General features: G+C 43.6%; 1 protein-coding gene across 4 annotated transcripts in view; it reads left to right on the top strand.

Moving 5' to 3' along the window:
* The window catches only part of LOC135386066 (homeotic protein antennapedia-like), a 142498-nt gene that overhangs the window by 47472 nt on the left and 74660 nt on the right, over positions 1–20366 (top strand). The window contains exon 1 of one of the 4 annotated variants that reach the window (XM_064615788.1): positions 5859–5980. The exons of the other annotated variants lie outside the window; for them this stretch is intronic. The gene's annotated coding sequence lies outside the window, so the exon portion shown is untranslated. Of the gene's footprint in view, positions 1–5858; positions 5981–20366 lie in introns of those variants that run through there. 4 annotated transcript variants of the gene reach the window in all.

Raw genomic sequence — 20366 nt, 5'->3', positions numbered from 1 at the left:
TTTTAAAACACGTTACCCCCAATACTGAACAGGCGCTCTACAGATGTGAACGAATGCTCACAGAAACGACAGAATTTACTGTCGTTATTTTCCTTATCGTTGCTTTAATCTCAGAAAGAGTAATTAATATTTTACGTGCCCTCTCTCGCTACGGCTCTCGGCACGGGTATTCTATCGTGCTTGATAGGGGTCTCAATGGCTTACCCGCATACCCTTCAGAACAACACATCGCCTCATGTATGCTCCCAAACCCGAGGTGGTGTACGCTACCCCTTCCCAAGAGAGACGTGGTTGCCCCGAATACCTCAGACGTTTGTACACCACAAAGTGCATTGCCGAGACCAAAAGAGGATCTTTCGCTCGACCTCCGTGTCACGTACGGAAAAGTGTCTTCAAAGTAACTTGGAAAATGAGTAGAAATTATAGAAAAAAGTATTTAAGTTAGTAGATTACTAAGTATACTGACATTTGAAAGTATATATTTGCAAGATACCAAGTTACTCGCAAAAGTATTTATGATAAGTATCTTAGATATTCTACTCAAGATACCATGTACAGGTACTCAGGTAGTCTGCATCGCGATAGACGCATATGAAATTCATTCACAATACTGAACTATTTTTCTGTCATGCGTTATCAACCTCCTGTCAGTCAACAATCAGCAGCTGTCAACATGACAATATGTCAACAATTAACAGCCGTCCAGTGCTGGTGTGGCGACGTTGGGGCTTATAAACGCATGTTCTACGTTCAGCCAAAGAGCTTCGGCTACTTTGCTTCCCTTAATACTTCACAGCTGTCCAGTGGCGACGTTGGGGCTTATAAACACATGTGCTTCGTGCAGCCAATGAGCTTCGGCTACTTTTCTTCCCGTTATCAACCTCCTGTTCCGTTTCTACAGTTCGTGACTTGGAGAACGATACTGCCGTTAAATATCATTCTGTGCCTGCTTGATGACGCGCCATTAAATAGAAACGTAAGATCCGTTTAATAGGTACACAAGCAAGGTATACTATTCATTAGATTTGAGAGCATATATCTGTCACAGCATTTCACTTGCTGTTTTAAGACTTCTTAACTTTAAAATCATGAAGAACCTATCCTCATGCTCTCACATTTGCAATAGGTTCAGAAATTCAAATTGAATGATGCCGAGGAAAGTGGGGGGGGGGGGGGGGGAATAAGTTTATTAGATTTAAAAAAAGGAGGGAAAGGTTAGCCTGCGCTAAAGGCTCTAATACACATGTATTATGAAGAAAAAGAAGAGCGAAAAATGTTTGGCACAGCGGGAATAAAGCAATTCCTTATAAAGATTTATATCATATTATTTATAAAGCCAATATAAAGTACCCGTGTGTAAATTTGCTCCAGTTGAGATTTCTTTGGATGATTTTTAATGTGACAAGGGGATCATATGCTTGAGCGTGATTAAGGAGTTAGCCATATAGCTTTCCTTCTACTATGTTCTTTTAATTCAATTCCTTCAATTTTAATTTACTAAGTGAGCTGTGAATACGACACCAGTTTACTTGAATTGTCAGTCGAGTGGTCGGGGTACTATGCGAGAGAGGAAGATTGGTAAGGTTCCACCTGTACGGGGGGCTGCTGAAAAAAAAAAAAGAAAAAGAAGAAGGTAAAAGTTAGCCATGATATAGGCTTGCTATTCCCAAAAGCAAAACAAAAAGGAAGATGAAGCAGCAGAGACACAGAAGATTAAGAAGAAATTCAGGAAAAGACAGCTCCTTCACGTGTGCGAGTATAGAGTGGTATCAGGCGAGGTCGTGTCATGAAATGTGCTTGTGACGGATGCAGCGCGACGTAATGGGCACTTACGTAGTTCACGAGACACTTGAGCGTCTGGCGAAACCGAGACATAAGGTCAGAGGTTCATGGGCCGTAATTAGTCCTCAGGAGTACGTGTATTGTTGACTGATCAGATGAGTAAGAAAAAAAAATTGAGTACGCGACGTCTGCCGAGTTCAATTGTATTGATTTTATACCACATGTCTGCCAAGCGCGCTGGTCCTGTGGGGGAGATGCGCAAGGCCTCAAAAAAAAAAAAAAAAAGCAAACAAGGAGAAAAATTAAGACGAAACTAAAAGATGTGGGGACATTTTCTTTATCATCTTCTTTTTCCTCAGTGTCGGAAAAAAACTAAAAAATTTCCAACAGAATTTTCGCTAAAGATATGCACAAACGAGAAAGGCAAAAATTGTCGGAGCATCCGTTCTAAATATTGCACTGGTTCTTCTGACATTAATTGATCTGTTATACCGCCTATTTTGCATGTTTTAGCATTTTTTAGCACTTCTTGTTTACGTGTGTGAGCCCCTTATAAATCAATGAAATGTTATAGTCTCTCAGTTTCTTTTTAACATTATTTATTTAAAGAAAACATAAGGAAGCCAATCTTATATTTCAGCAAGCTGGGAATCTTGCATCTCCACAACACAACTTTATGCATTTGCTGTAGTTCTAGTCAAGCCTTGCGCCAATGACCACATTGACCTAAACTTGTCATATTGCATATTTGTATGCTAAACACATAAAATCAGTATTGATAATTAATAGTACCACAAATTATTTTATTCTGTAATGCTCACTACTAAATCGAAGTCGTACAAGAGTGAAAAATGCGTTTCCTTGTTTCAATTTTTTGCCGAGACAAATATAAGGAAACTGTTTCTTAGCAAGATTTCGGAAAATTTTTCATTTCTATATTCCTGTGGCCTCCCATTGTGTCACAGTGGCATCTGCTTCGGTAGTCGGCGATCAGGTCTTACACCCAGTCTTTGCGATCAGCTCTTACACCCAGTCTTTGCTATAAAACTTAACAAGAGGGTGAGCAGCCTAGTGAATGACCATTCTGGGTTTTAAAGGCAGAAATTAAGCGCGCCATTGACTATCTTATCAAAATGATAGTGTTATTACACGTTGGGCTCTCTCTTGAGGCAAGAGATCCATAATTGGTAGTTTCAGATTATGTGATCATAGGTGCTAAAATGGCTGCTAGGAGAGTGAGTGCTATAAGTAAAAATAGTAAAGACGTTCGACTTATTACCCAAAGATGTAGGCTAAGAAAAACAAACAAACCTACATGTCAGGTCATAGAGGTTCTATATGAGGCTAAATTAATGAGGGTTAACTGGACTGAAGTTGTTCATTCAGTTTCTAACACTGGCATTCACCAACCAGACATTTTTTTTAATAAATATGTTCTAGAATATTGCGTTACAGTTTTCCCCTAGACAGTCTGTTACCGGGAGCACCAAATGCTATGCATTTCAATTATTTGAGTTGTCACAATGGTGTCACTTTTTACACCCACTCTTTGCTGTAAAACATAGCAAGCTACCCAATAGGCTAGAGCCAGCAGGCCTTGCGTTTTCAGTATGCCTTATAACCAACACAGGCACGTCCCTCGATATGCATCCCTTTTATGCTGTGGGTGGCACCGTGGTTATATTGTCACTGTATACCTAATATCTTTACAGCATTGTTCTACTAGTAGTCCAAACTTCTAGTATTTTGTTTGTTTGTGTTTGTTTTGGGGAATAGCAAGCCTACATCACGGCTACCCTTTCCCTACTTTTTTTTCTTTTTTTGTCTTTCAGCATTTATCCCCCAAAACTTCTACTTGTGACTTGGTACTACATAACGTCTCATTAATAGCGAGTATATATGATAAAGTGTAATGCAAAATTTTATAAATAAATAAATATGGACAGAGGCAGCTATACATTCACAGAAAGTTGAAACGAAGTATGTCAACTTGGGCGCGGGGGACAGCATACTTGGGCGTCTACAGAAAACCCATTTTCCTTCCATACTCCACCTAGTCCTTATTTGGGCGTTAGTTGTGTTCGACTGAACATAGCGTAGTTTTAGAAGAAGAATGCTTAAAAAAAACAACAAAAAAAAAACAGAGAGGTTGTAAAGCAAACTCTGCTCAGGAGTATTTCGCGATCTCTGGCAATGGATTTTAACAAGATCAGAATATTCAGCCTTTGAACTTGAAATACGTAGTCCCACTTCACCCAAGGAGACGTTTAGGTGCCGTATGTCTCACTTCAGGGGATGCGCTTCACATATCCCTGGGTTGAGCGATAGTTTTTTCTTCTTCTTCTTTTTTTTTTCAGAAAGCGAGGGCGAGCCTATAGCTCTCTTATCATAGTCTATCCTTTTCCTGTATCGGGCCTTTTCGATTCGGAATGAAGAGCTTCTGTCGCACAGAGCAATCGTTCTATTGCTTCCTTTTGTGTCGCGTGGGCGCGATTTCGCGCCCTCGGTAAGATACCACACGGCCCTTTCTTTCGCCTTTACTAGTTTTCTCATTCCCATTGCTGCTACATAGGACACCTGGTATGCGGAGAAAATCCGCATCCCGGAAACCGTATATGGCAGCAATGGGAATGAGAAAACTGGCAAAGGAACGTATATGAACAATATGAATGAACAATGAATGGAACAATATCAATGAACAATGGAATATGAACAATATGAACAAAGCACTAAAATGCAAGTCACCTGATGTAACGGAAGAAGCGGCGACACTTCCGCGAGTTTGAGGAGGGTCCAAAGCAGACACACAGAGAAGTGAACAAGACTGATCATGTCTTGTCTTTGTGTTGGAAACTATCTTCTGATGCGTGACAATTATTAAAATACCTAATGGCAAATACCGCTGGTCGTTTCCGTGCAGCGCAGTGTAGTGTTCAGGTACGAATTGAGTGTAGATTGTGCGGAAACGATCGAAGAGCGAATGGAACAACCTATGAAATGAAACACCCGTGAGCACCGAATCGACGAGTGTATGAGCTGGGCCAGAGGAATTCGCCAGACAAATTCGTTAAAATCGTAGCCCATGTAATAGTAAAACCGAAGTAACCAACATTTTTTGTTGGATAAGTTTCTGACGCTATCGACTGCCTCCCCGAAAAATCCTACCATCACCGTTCAATATCACCAGGTGTTACCATACGTCCTACAAGTCACTGGGACCGACTATATACCAGACAACGCACCCGTACAGAACGTGCAGAAAATGGAGCAAATCAACTGGATGAGTTTGGCTGATGGGAACCGCGACAGTGTTTATTACTGTCTGGACATCGTTGCCAGGATACGAGGCTGCACGTAAAGGACACTCCACGTTTTTACGACTGGCCGCAGAAAGAAACACGACGCGGCATTAGGAAAGTGAACGGAGTCACGTTTTTCCGTCTAATCATTTTCGGCGCGCAACGCCAGGTGAATAAATAAAAATCGATTCCGAAGCGTATATGTGAATTAAAGAACGTAGCAGAATATTCAGACAGCCTTCAGTGTCCAGACGAATGTTGTCAATCTCCCGAAGATTAGTCTTATCTTGAGTGCGTAGAAAAACTGCGAAAAGTGAAACGTGATTGGCGTTCACAAGCTCTTTCTGTATCTGTCTTAAGCGATATTTGCTGTACGGCACAGAAACTGATTAACTAAAAGCCGAATGCATGACAACTATCAAAGACCAACTATTCGTTCCACATCCTCCTCTAAGCTTCTCTTTTTCTTTTCTCTTTTCTTTTTTACGCACGAAACAGCTGGCATGCCTTCCCGTCATCCCCCACTCCACATCACGCAACTGCTTCGAGTTGCCAGTTTGAAAAATGGCGGCACCTCTCCGACTCAAAGTGCCGACTACAGTGCGCGAACTCAAGTCGTGCTCGAGAAGACCGCTGATGTTCTTTCAGCGCGCGTCGTGAAGAAAATATGGAGACGAAATGATGGCACTCACTTGATGGTGAAATAAAACGTGTCTGGAAGCAGCTTGGAAACCGGACGCCTGTACACTCTGTCCATAGGTAGTGTGCCGTGGTGGTGGGCTTTTGGGCGAAGGACGCGCTATAGTCACGTGACTCAGGTCGTCCAATTGCGTTTGCCGCGGGAGGGGCAGCGTGCCATCCGGCAGGGAAAGAACAAAAGAAAATGAAGGCGGTGTAAGGTGCGTATCGAATTTCGCTGCGTACGTTGCGATGACAGTATCAATGCGTTGCTTCCTGAGCTGTTCAAGGATCTTTATCACAAGGCGTATATGCGGAAATCTTTCACAGGGTTTGCGAATGACAGTTGTTTGCTCCGAGCTTAAGAATGCAATGCATTTCGTCTAACAACAGCAGCAACTTTATTTCAATGATGACGATTGGGAAGTTTCATCACCAGGGGCGGCACTCTACCGAATTGGTGGCGGTAGTGTGGTGAGGTATAGTAATGAGTCGCCTCATATAGTTAGAACCGTGTCAATTACAATTGCAAAGTATGCAGACTGTGACGGTACCGATAATGAGTGAAATATCTGCTATGTCGACCTTGTGCTAACCGTATGAAAGATGCGCAGAACGTAAGGTAAATTGGAGGCCGTTGATGACGCCAAACGCCTACTAAAATATAGAGTGAAATGGACACGCGTCTGCTGAGGTATGGCTTGCGCGCGTCAGATGCGCACGCAAAATGATTTTAAAAATCTCTCAGTCACGTTGGTGTTAGCGCCATTATAAGCCTGGAAATAGTTTTCGCGCAACTTACCTCATGAGATATGAGGCTGAACATTCGCATGACGGATGTTCTGATTAAACGGAAGCATATATTGAACTCGGAAATTTTGTACCTGACTAACTTTGCAAAATTTTGTGCCGCTAGCAGCGATTTGAAACATGGGCTAGACACCCCTCATTTGTCCCGACGTCCACTGCTTTGCCTGTCGCTGTAGTTGCTGAAGACATGTTGGAATTAAGGTTATACAAAGTAGGGTTAGTACACCTGATGCCGTAAAGGAACGGGAGCACCTCATACACATTACATATGAGGGGACTGTGGTTCTCATATGTATAGGCTACTATATTATAGCAAATAATCCACGTACGAAATGAAAATTGCGCTGTACTGGTGATACTTCTCAGGACCACAAATTTACCGCAAATTTCGAGCGAGACTTGTATCTTGATGGCTGGCATGCTATAGGGAATCACAATTCTCTCGCGGCGCTTCGGTATATACGCAGACCGTACCACCCTGAGGCGACTCGCGTACATCTGATCGTCGTGCAACATCTTCCAGTAATTTCGTTTGGGGACGTTCCCAAATCAGTACTCGCATCGGGGGCCAATTAAATCCACTTTTGAACATAATTATATGACAGCTTCCTAGTCGAGGCCCCCTTCTTTATACCTTGTTTTCTGGTGGCATAGGCCGCACACTCAAAAGAAAGTTCGCAGACGTGCACATTCTTTGCCTTCATTACGAAACCGCAGAGGCTTGACCGGTCAACCTCGCGTAATAAGCTATACATGGCGAGGAATATAGAAAATTCTATGGTCTCGGCGTCTAGTATCAACTCCTCGGCACCGATACAGGAGATAAGTTATGCACTCCAGAATTGCAGGGTGGGATCAATATTATAAGGCTCTTAATCAGCGCATAGAAGCACATACCACGCTAGCGGCTTGCTCCCGTGTAGCCCTTGGTATCTTTTTATCTCCGTATACCTCGTTTCCGTGCAAAATTTGGTTTATTTATTATGTGTCCTTAGTGTGCGTATGTCGGGCCCAATAAACAGCCACAGGTCAGACGAACGGTATATAGAGATGCATGGGACGAATCCAAGATTTTTCGAATCTGTGTCCAAGGAAGGTTCTACGAATTCACGAATCGTACCAATCTAGAATCTTTCGAATCCTTTTGTTAGAAAGTTTAGAAAGCAAAAAAAGAAAACCCATTCTAGTGAAAAAATTTTGAAACTAAATATGATACCTTTAGTGTACTGAAAAACAAATTAAATTATGGAGAAAATATACCCATATACTTATGCTTAAACGTAATTTATTTAACATGTTGTTCGTCGACTACAAGAAATGCATACATTTTCGAGTCCGAACTGTTTCCATAAAACGCATCAGCAATCAAGAGCAAAAACAAGTTACTTTTAAATTTGTAATGTAACAGTTTCTGCCTGGAGTCTTTCAGTCCAGAGCAATGTAAACAAACAAAAAAAGAAAACACCCGTCGGCTTTCGGCGGACTTCAAAGGCGCCAGTTTGAAAAAAAGAAACGGACAAACGTGGTTGGTGGATTCGAAAGATTCCATTCGCTGTTTTGGGCAATGGGATTCGGATTCGCGAATCTCGAATCCCTGCCTAGGATTCGCGGATTGGGTCGGCACAACCCTAGTATATAGGAAGGTGCCCCACTCGGGGCGTGCAAGTGAAATCTATACCGCAGTTTATTTTACATAGGCAGCACCGCGTTGCCACTTTACAATGCCCTGGTCGAAATAATTTACGATTTTTCATGCTCATCAACTAATGTACTACAGACTAATATGTATCACCATCATAAATGTTCAGGTCATTACTTAAACAGCGTTGCATATCCCTGCAAACATTTCTGGATAATATTGCGTCTTTCTAAAATAATTTTATGTTTAGGTTTCTTATAACTGTGAGTAGATTTAGACGTTAGGTGAGTCACCCTACAATTTCAGTATATGTATCAGTTTTCTAGTGGTCCGTATTGTGCCACTAAGATATCCTGCATCTAATTATTTCTATCGTACACTTGTTTTGTGTAACTTTCCACTCGTGTACGACCCAACAGCACACATAAATTAATAAAAATAAAGAAACTGCCGCATGAGCACTACAAAGCACTACAAATAACACTACCTCTTTAACAAGAAACAATGTCGGAAACTTTTTCCGTTCAAAAACGTAAACTTCCCCCCAACTTCTTCCGAATAAAATAGATAAATTCGACTCACTTCGAAGCTCGTACACGCACAGAGAGAGAGAGAGAGAGAGAGAGAGAGAGAGGAAAAAAAAAAAAGAAGAGAAATCGGGAGACGATGCAAAGGGTAACCTTATTCTTATCATCCCGCTTTGAATGCATTGCACCCCACATTTTTATCATAATCACAGGACAATGACGCCCTTGGACGATTATATATACTGCACTTTCATTACCCCACAGGTACACTTTCTAGATATAGGACGTTAATTAGGAAACTGTCAGCGTTGGACGGACGACATTAATCTTGGCGTAGGACGCGCCGGAGATAGATAGGGAATCTGTATTAGTTTCCCTTCACGACCTCCAAGCGAACAAAGGGGCGTCCCATCCTTCGCCCAGGAGGTCGAAGCCATCAGGTAGTCTTGGAGAAAGATGTCAGAGTCCGAGAGCTAATGCTCTAAGGACATGCAGTTGGTGGTTGCAAAAACCATTCAACAGCTTTCTTGTTGGCTTTTAGTTCTTGGAGCCCCGGTGAAGTGAAGGTATACAGCGAAAGAAAAGCAAAGAGACAAGACAAAAGATGGGGAGCGCATTTCCAGAAGTTGCGTAAGCAGGGGCTTGTCTTTGGCCCTGCAACTTGCGTGGAATTCTTTTTCTCAACTAGTGAAAATGCCGTGTCCTCTCCCCCCCTCCCTCCCCAGTCTCGCTCTTTCTGCCTTCTCCTCTGTCTTTGTTGTGTCTGCTGGCTGAAGCTGCCTTTCGGACTGAGTGCCCGCTTTGAACGAAACCTTTAAAATGGCCTTCCTTCGTAATTATTGAGCTAGCTTCCACCCTTGAATTTAGGCATCAAACACTGGCTCAAAAACGCGCACGCAGCTTCAAAAATTTCCAGCCCTGAAATTGAAATTGTCCTTGCACTGAACCTAATTGTTGTACTTGCACGTAACTTTAACTTCATTTTCATATCTCCCATCTAATGTTTCGCGTGTAATGGAGTAGTGTACTGCTCTGCAGTGGTGAATCACCAGGTCATAGTCACCAGTGATGGCCACTAACTACTTCTATAGTAGTTTAACTATAACTACTGACTACTTTGCGACGGAGTAGTTTAACTAGTAGTTCAACTATTTTTCAGGGGAGTAGTTAAAACTACTTCTTTAACTACTGCAATGTAGTTTAACTACATCTATAACTACTTAACGTTGTCCATCAACACCAATCCCTTGTAGTGTTCTTGGACACCTAAATATGAATCACAAGTAGTGATATTGACACTTAAAATATACTCTTGTGCCTACGGCGCTTAATTCACATACTGTCATAGAATCCACTTCCTGTCTCTTGTATATTATGCTCTGACAAAAGAGCTTGCTGCGGAAATATTTTCTTTGGAGTGACAAGCTTCCGCTATAAAGATATGTACAACATATGGCACACCATGTACGATATTTACACTCATGCCCCTTCGACACAGATCAATGCGCCACGCACAAATATTGTGGTGGGTGCCGATTGCACCACTATGGACTAAAATACCACCACTAAAATATTTTTGCTTACCCACGATGGTCGATGACAAAGCCATCCTATATGGTTATGTGCACACCAGGACGATAACCAAGGTATTACGCAGGCCGCTACGATCGTCAAATACAAAGATTGCGGCGGGATTCTTTCTGTGCCTATACGCGATAAACTGAGTTGCAGAATTATTTTATAGCAAATGAGGCTTCACTAGACAAGCATTAAAAGTGAAGATTTAGTACACATGCACGGCACAATTGCTCTGCACCTCCGTTATCATCAAACAAATAGCTGGAAGTAAAACTCGGAAGCACAATCCTGCCGTTAAGCTTGCGGCAAAGTCGGAAGTAGTTGGAGCTTGCAGTAACCTAACTGCTGTAGTTAACTACTCGAAATAGTGGTCTAACTAGTAGTTGCCACTACATTTCTGCAAGTAGTTGATAACTACTTTTTAACTACAATCAGGTAGTTTAACTAGTAGTTTAAATCCATGTAGTTAACTACTGGCCATCACTGATAGTCACGATTTTTTTTGTTGTTGTTGAACCTAAGACTGGCGGCCTTAGAGACGGCCCTAAGACTGGACCTTTCGACTCCAGCAGGAGACAACCACCATCTTGGTGGCAGTGTACAAGTAGCTTGGACACGGCGTCTTCCGCGAGGTATGTCGTGCGCTATATGTGTAAAAGAACGGTCAGGTGGGCAAAATAAATCCACAAGTGATCGCAGTCGTCTCGCGACATACAGCCACGAATTATCAGATGATGGTGATGATGACCATCTTGATGATGACGACGATTATAGGAAGATGAAAAAAAATGGGGACACCAGTCGCGGCAGTGTCAGACTGGCTACCTTAGTAACCCTACACTAGATTAGCTAATTAGAATTGAGTTAAGATTAAAAGAAATGGAAGAAGAAAAGCAGAGAGAGAGTGGAGGGGAAGGGAGCTCGACTGAAGTTTGTAGCATGTTCTATTTGCTTCATCGTTTTTTGAAGCAATTTTATCAATTTATAAGGTGCCATTTGCAGACGCGACATGATGGATGCGAGCTGGCCTGCCTCGCGCAGTTCCAGTTTAATCTTGCTTCTTAAGATAATCGTGTCCCTGATTTACGCTCGTGCGAATGCCCGACTGCGGGAGAGCACGTGTACCTTTCTAGTCTACCTGAGCGCTCTGCAGACGGCTCGGGAATATGAATTACAAACTTTTCGGGCAAGAAAAAATTACGTACTCGCACTTGGCTATTCACGACCAGCCTTCTTGGGCGACACAAGTTCCAGAGGCACGTGTAGCATTTTTCGTGTTGTGTCTCAACATGAGACCTTTGCGTTCGCTCTGTAATTGTTGGGTATTGCAGATGATTGCGACGACTTAGTATCGTTCTGGAATCTGCAAGCCCGAAGCTACAGACGAAACGGAAAGCTTTTAATTTGGATGTGACAGCCGGATGATAAACGACGCACATGAACCTGCCCAGATTGCATTAGTGTTCGCGGATGGTGAGTCGCCTATACCGAATGTCTCTGGCGGATGACGGTCCGTGTAACGCGCACTTAGCTAAACGGTGGTAGAGTCCCAATAAATTCTCCCAGTGGCAGGTTGACCAGTTGTTCTGCCCACCTCAGTCAACCTCTGTGGACGCGGCTTCTGTGTACTAGCGTTATTTATGAAGTGAGGTGCAATGAAGGCCCTGCATACAGTTCACAATTAAAGTTCTATAAGTCCGCTCATGCTCAGTTTGGTGTAACTCGTTAGAAAATGACAAAGGTGGGATTTGCCCAGAAGAGAGCTGAAACAGCTCTGACATTGACGAAGCCTTATAATCTGTTTATTAGTGAGTTTTAGCAGTTCACAGAGTGTCCTCCCAATCTGCCGAATCCCAACTCGCCGAATGCTTTGAAGGCCGGGAGACAGCCGTAATCCCTTGACCTCCAAATGTGCTGGTTCGACTGGCCGAATGGCCGACATGTCCCTTCCCAATTCGCCGAATTTACCTTACCACCGTGACTTGGTGGCTAAGACCATCGCCTTCCACATCGAAATTGGGAGGTGGCCCCACTGCGCTGTCTGGATGTTTTCTCTGGGTTCCCCTTAGATGTTGGTAAGGTTTCCTATGAAGGTGGCCCAGGGCGCACTGTCCTCTCAGCAGGACCGGTGAGATAAATTACAGACCCCGGGGATGCAAGACTACGGAGTCCTGCCCGTACCCACTCCTCACGTCCCCTGGTGTTTGCAGCTGTCGGGCATTGGTTCGGGCAGGCCCGCAATGAGGCCCAGGGCTTCATTCCTCCACCCCCCCCCCCCTGCCGGTCCTACCTCCCAGTGTAACTTCTCTTCCGCCGCACCGACAGGCAGAACGCTATGTAACTAACACGCCGTAAATCAACCAATTCGATTGTTCGTAGGACGTTCTGTCCTTCCTACGTTCATCTGTAATGGGGCTTTCCATTGCCTTGACAATAGCCTTGACTCGATGTAATTGGTTAATAATCGATTATAGAGGGTTTCAAAACCATCCTCATAGCCAGCCACAACGTTACTACGGTAGGACCTCTCACGATAGTGACGGAGAGCTTACGGCTTCTAGGTTCAGGAGCCGAAATAAAATACCTTTAAAAATATTTAAATGAAAAGCACAGAAAATTTAACGGACTGAAATGTCTCGAAGAGATAATTTTCTTTCTCTAAATTAACAAATTACTAAACAGCACACATATTGTTAATGAAATAATGTTGACAAGACATGCGAGCTGTTGGCAAGGATTCAATCTTTCAACATAATTTCTAGTTCTCCAGCCACTGTTCATCAAGGGATTCAATGATTCTCGCACGTTTCCTATCTACAGGTAATTTGCCGCCATACCCAACTCGCCATCTTTTCCCAGCTTGCCGAAAGGGGTTGACCTTTCCCCTCAAAGATAATCCGCTTAACTGCATTCGGCGAACTGGGATAAGGCAGATTGGGCTGTGTGTGACCGTTCGCAGCAAGTCCATGATACCGGTTCCGAAAACGCGATAAGCCGAACACACGTTACGATTTCTGCCGCCCGTACTTTCTTCCTTATCAGCATGCAAGTCCCGCAAGAGCTGACTGTGCCCCCCTGTCCTCCTCTGTAGCTCAGTCGGTAACGTGCTGGCTTGCTGAGCTCAAGAGCGCGGGGGTTCACACCCGGCCGAGGACGGGAGCAACGTGGGGGCGGTAAACGTTGCTTCCAACACAGTATGTCGCAGAGTCCCGGCGCACGTCACAGGAACCCCAGGTGATCTAAATTATCCGCAGTCCTACCCTGTGGCACGTGCAACATATCGCCATACGATAGGCAGACAAACGTTACGTGTAACATCACGGCACTATTATTATTATTATTATTATTATTATTTTTAACTGTGCCCCTGGTAGACTCACCCACAAGAGGATCTTACGGTCCGATTTGTGAAGGGTTTGAAGGGAATTTGTTTCGGGTTTTATGTAAAAACTGTAACAGTTAAATTAAAAAAAAGACAGTATATACGCACGATAACCAGCGCAACATGTTACTCTCACATGTGCCAGGCTGTGGTCTACTTCAGGAATGTAGTACCCGTTTTCTTTGTGTTTCTTTCTGCTCTGCCATTAATGGACAAAACAAAACAAAATTGCGAAGATGCAGGCGGATCTATACCATTCAATCGAAATGAAAAATAAAGATCGACACTCTTAGTTATCCCACGCGACAGGCAATTTTTTCATGCCTACAATTGCTCTTCATCAATAAAGCCTAGCCAGCGTCTCATTTCATAATAACGAGTACTATGTGTGTCCTCTATGCATGAAAACCTACCGACAAGATTTTTTTGAAGTTGAACGATCTTTTAAGTTGTAGGATACGAGAATTTGCGAGGGGAGGTGTGGGCTGTAACCGCATTATTAAAATTAGTAATCGTAATTTGGATGCATTGTGAAAATTTACAGGTTATGGTTACGGTGCAAAAGACGGTGACAGTCTGTTTGCATTGTTACACTGAAGTGCTATTCATTTCTTATTTACGATGCTCCCTCTACTGACCAATAGAAACTACATATAGATAGCGCTGAGAAGATGGCGTCGCCATATTCCACTACCATCAGCTCAAAGACCGAGCGATGTGGCAAGATTGTGGCACCGAGTAATTTTAGCGTTGCATTCGAATGTCTGACAGTTGTTGACAAATAAAACAAAATCCTGGTAGTAATGACAAGTAAAACAAAATTCTGGAGAATGTTCGAATACGAGTGATGATGCATATAGACGAACTCTTGTTAGCGTTCAATTTACCTGATTATCTACGTAACGAGCTTTCCAAGCAGCATGGCACGAGTGGCGATACTGCGACGACAGATTCAATGTCAGTATGACATATTGTCATACGTGTACCTGTCAACATACTCTGTGGGTTCAGCGTGGAAGCAAATCGTATTAGATAGCTGCACTTTTGGCAACCGCACAATTCGCTTTTTTTTTCTTATCGTTGCGGTCCTCCACGTAGTCCTCCCATTTCCGAGAAAGACAGCCGCGTACTGTGGTGAATTTAGCTAATGGATATGGAGAGGGCGAAACACCACCGGTGCAGCTATCAGGGCCGCGCGGATGAAAGTCTGGCCACCGCAATCCCTTGCGTAATTTCAGAGGAGGCCTCATAGAGTATTCTGTTCAAGTGATATCAGGGGCTTACTCACAGGTTCCTTGCTTCCTTCTGTCGTCGCACGTATAAAAGTGAATTGCGTAAGCGGAAGACAATTAAACTCACTGCTGCCGCTCTGTATACTGCTTCGGTTAAGGACAACCTGACTACAGCAGCAGCTGAAGTCTTAATGCTACAGGTGAACGTACACAGATACGTGGTACACGACAGGCATACAAGCGAATTACAGAGCTAGAGATCTAGGAACGTAAAGGCTTCCCACACACTCCTTCTCTTGACAAGCAACGTCCATTACGTGATGTTTGCCTGCAACCTATATATATATAGACACAAGATAATGCCATCGAAACAACTTCAATGTTCCATGTTTGTAAACTATGTAGCTATGCATGCAATTATTCCAAATATCGTAATTGGTATGCACTCTTTGCTGCACCGCACTTAATTCAAAAATTTTTGAAATAATTTTGGAAATTCCAAAATTTACCGGAGCACCGAGCAATCTCTCAGTCCACATTCGGGCGAATTTTCAGGGGGAATACTACACACTGGCCAAACTTCGTCGGGCAATAAGCAGACATTTTTGTCGAGGAGCGACTGGAGAAAACCCAGAAGCAAATCCTAGAAATCGCAGACGGTGCCAGGATTTATACCAGGGATTTGTGCCAGGGATTTGCGCAGGACTTTCATGGATGTTAGAATGAGGCTTGTACAGTGACGTCAGTTTGGTCACGTGACATTGGAAAACATATTGCCGCACTCGAGTCACAGTTGGCATGCCGTGAGTTGTTGCGGTATGCGTGCCATTACGAGAGGAAATTGTAAAAACACACGCTGCTGCCGCATTCGGCCCGCAGTATGACGCCTGTGGACGCATCCCCATGTTTGCCCATGTCACGTGGCTCAATGACGCTCAAAGGCTGCGCGTGACGTCATGTGCACGAGCCCCATTGCTGAGGGTGTGTACGACACTCATACCTGCTGGCTTCTCGGAAGTGTCGTTGTAAGATTATAGGGGGTGTTTGATGCAAGGATGTGCAGTAGTTAACTACTTGTAGTTAAACAACTAGTTAAACTACTGCATGGTAGTTAAAAGTAGTTAGAAACTATTTCAAAAAATCGTAGTTACAAACACTAGTTTTTTGTAGTTAACTACAGTAGTTAGGTTATAGCGGGCTACAACTACTTCGCATTTTTTCACTTAGCCCTCCGTGTGCTTCATGGTCTTCTTTCCTTGCGCTTATTAGCGACAACTCTGATAATTTTTTTGCGTCTTGCGCATCACACGCATGCACAAAATATCAGCGCTGCACGTCTGACGCACTCATTCAGCATTGCTCAACGCAGGTGCACAGGACGCATGCTTTCACTTCTTCCATGCTTTCACTTCTCACGCATGCTTTGCCTAGCGCAAGAGCCTGAATGATGACATAATGCTCGACACACACAGCACATTCAAAAAGCTTACGGCCCCTCCACCGTCAGATTGCAGGCGATAACTGTATCATTGCATGACATATCACTACATCAGTATTGTATGGAGGGGCGCGTGCTGTGCTATAATTTTCCGAGTGTGCATGGGACTTCACTGTCTTCTCACTCCCCATGCACCCACGCGCTATTTCTACGCCTAAGCGGTCATAGATATAACGACGCGCACAAAATATCAGAGTACTTACAAATGTAGTTAAACAACTATATCCTAGTAGTTGCAAAGTAGCTCTAACTAGTGCGGCTGTGATGTAGTTACACTAGTAGTTAAACTATAATTTGACGCAGTAGTTAGTAGTTACAGTTAAACTACTAAAAACGTAGTTACAGCACATCTGCGGTTAGACGCGTGGAGGGTGGTGGAAAAATGCCTGCGCGACACGTACTCCTCCACAGGAGCACGTTTGTAACATGGAGGAGCATTTGTCAGAATATTAGACAGCAGTAGTACCATTTTCACTATTTTTAGTAGTTGCATCTTGTCCGCCTATATTACCGCTACTTCCCTCTTCTATTCCACTCGAATTTCCGTGCCTGCTGCTCCCCATGTTCAACCACGCCATGGGCCCTCACTATAGATGATGTGATCGCATGGCATCTCTTGCCATTCATTGATTTGAGCCATCGCGGCTCATGAATATGCGGCGCGTTGCTTCAAACGAGGGAAGAAGGAACCATTGATTCCGATGCCGTATTATTTCCGCTTGTAGCCAGTGGAGCACGACGTCTGGCGGTTGCCAGACATGGTGCTAGAATGACCGACGCAGTTCGCTAATTAATATAATCCCCCTTCCGCCGTGCATAATTATCAAGTGCACAACACGTTGAAGTGCTGTGATAATATTGTGCTGCTGTTCCTGTTTTATGGACGAGACTATGTGTTTTAGCCATAATATGCTAACATTGCCGAAATGGCCTCGGCGCACTGGATTGGAATGGATAAGAATAAAAATAAAACAATGCGAAGATTCTGGTTCCACGGATGCACTGAAGAAGAGACCTGAAGAAGTATCATAGCATATTTTCAACGTAAGCATATAAACCGTCTTTAAAAGCCGGACGATCAGATACGTTTCTGTTCGGAGAAAAAAGACATGATGTGCTTTTAAAAGGTGCATGCGCTTATTATTTCGGCCGAGACACATAGCACTATACTGTGGTCGTTTGGGAAGAACTGTTCACGAACGCAGGAAACAGGAGCAATGCATTGATCGTAAAGATATAGCCTAGAATAGCGAGGCCACGTTTTTTCGTTGCGATTCCATTCGTGCGACTCTAGGTACAGAGACGTCTGTTCGTGACTCACAGCACTTTAGCACCCAAACCCTTGTGTGTGCGAACCATCACCGTGGCTGCCATTTTGCCGCTGCACACAGTCATCGGTGTACCAGTGTGAGTTGGGGTCATACAGCAAATGTACACGCAAACGCAGAGTCTTCTACGTGCGTCTCCTGGTATATTACATTCGATAACAGAAAGAAAAGAGGAAGTGAAGAATGCGCGCGTCTCTGAACAAGGTGTGAACACATTGTCCAATTGACGTTTCAAATTTCGACTAAAAAGAAGAAAGACAAAAGGAAAGAAATTAGTTGCTCGACGTCAATTTTCAAACGAATTTTACAGGCTTCACAGATCGCGATGGCTCGGCCGCCGTTTCCGACGGCCGATGACCGTCGGAAACCTTGAAAAATGCGTTGCGGCAGATCGTGTGCTTTAACGAGAAGGTACCATTCAGGACTCTGCTCAGGAATACCGCATTGTCAGGTCTTTTTGTTTTCTTTTTCTTTTCTTTTTTCTCTCTGCTTGTGCATGGTATGTGCATATGCGTTTCATCAGCAATCGACCATTTTGTGATCGTAGTTCTGACGTATAGATCAACGAATTATATCTTTATGAACTTACTATTCAGTAGTTGTTTTTCTTTTTTTTTTAAAAGATTGGGGATTTACGTCGCGAGACAACGGAGATCATGACGACGCCACAGCGGGTCTGTGGATTGCTATTCACAAGTTGTGAAGCCATTGAATTAAAGCACATAATGAATGCATTATAATGAATTTCTTACGCGTTGAAAACGTGACAGATACGGATATGATATTCGCACATTCTGCATTCGGCATCACAATCAGGTTGACCTTGGCCTGCGCACCGATGCATTCACCCTATATAGGAGGTCGCGTCTCCTCGGGAATTCCTGCATTGCCTCTGCTATTCTATCCGACGGCAGTATAGCTGTGCAATTGATCCCGAGCATATAACATTATTAAATATGTGAAGCAGACAGGAAGTGACATAATAGTAGCCGAGGAAATGAGAAACTGGAATGTATGCGGGCTACCTGGGTGCAGAAACTCCATGCTTACATAATAGCTGAGGCAAAGGAAAATAGGACGAAAATTACACTTAATGTCTAACAACAACCGGTCGCATAGTTTGTTTAAAGAACGGCAGTTGACGAAAATGCAATAGCAAATCTTTCGTGAAACCTGCAGACAGATAAGCATCAGTTAGATCTGCGAACATCTAACCAAATTTGGACAGCAAATAGCAGGGTTCCTACAACGGCTCACGCGAAACAAGAGCGCGCAACAAGAACAACAACAAAAAGATGCAGAAGGAAACGAGACGGTAGCGAACATACCAGATGTTCCGGTGACAGCCGCCAGGAGCTCCTTCTTCGGATGCCTGTGTCTGCTGGGTAACTCCTCGCCATTTGATACTCTGCAACAGCCAAGGGGGCGCCAGCATAGTTGCAGCGGAGCTGTCGACGGTCGTTGTCACGTGCCATCGTGGCTGTGGAACAGAGATAATGAATACAGTATAAAAGGTATGCGCTATCAAAAAGAAAACGTTATGGCGCTGTAGCGTCCGTAAGGAAACCCCTCCAGCAATCGTCGTTAAAGTTTGCCGGGGTGAAGGCGCTCTGCACGTGTGGCGGTTCTTCTCTTTTTGGGCGCGCACTACGGAAGATACGGTTTACGATATCAATTCTGCAAAATGAAGAGTGTGGTCATTTAGGGTAAGATCAACAGATCATCGCTCGTCCATCATCACATCAGTCATTAATTCAGAGATGAGATTCGCGGATCACTATGTCTTAATTTATATCTGAAATGAAGATAGAATCGAAAGGAAAGAATAGAATACATGGAAGGTAGCTGACTAAACTAAATTTATCTATTCTAACCATCGCAGTGTAAAAACAGGATAGCTCAACGACCGGTCCAACATGCGCAAGAAGCCCACCGGAGTAGATCCTACCATCCTGATGCAGTCAAGCATTACAACCGCCTTGCTTTCCCCTGATGCGTCGAACGGCGAATGAAGCAGTACAGCCTAGTAACATGTACGAAAATAAAAAAAACAGACAGACGTTCGTGATGGGTTAAAAGGGCTTCCGTTTAATGCGGTATCGTGATGAAAGTATCAACTGAAAACGTCTCTTTGTTTGCAGATTAACGTATACGTTGACTTATTTCAAAGCGAAGAATTCCGAATATTTATGGAGGTGCACACGTACGTATATTCTTTAAATTCTGCCAGCGTACGCACGTTGCCCCGTCTCCGTTTTTAACAGCCTTCGTTCCAAAATATCTGAGAAAAGGGAGCGCTGACGGCAAAAGTTCTAGAACCGGTTCTCTCCTCTGCTGATGACCAAATAATGCCTGACTTTCTTTCCTGACGAATTGTGGGTGTGATTAGATTGTGCGCAGAGCTTAACAAGACATGCGCTAGCAGTGCTTTTCCCTGAGACGCGTGTCATGTGCTGCCATTATTCACAGTCGTGACATCATTATGTAATTTAGTGGTTATTCCGTGCCTTAGCACTCCGCCATCTTGCTTAAATTTATAGCATAATATTTATAGCCAGTCACTAGTCACAGCGTACATTTTCGGCAAGTATATATGTTCACACTATTGCGTGT

The sequence above is a fragment of the Ornithodoros turicata genome, chromosome 2 (genome assembly GCF_037126465.1).
Source record: "Ornithodoros turicata isolate Travis chromosome 2, ASM3712646v1, whole genome shotgun sequence".
Taxonomy (NCBI): domain Eukaryota; kingdom Metazoa; phylum Arthropoda; class Arachnida; order Ixodida; family Argasidae; genus Ornithodoros; species Ornithodoros turicata.
This window is presented reverse-complemented; position numbering and strand designations above follow the sequence as displayed.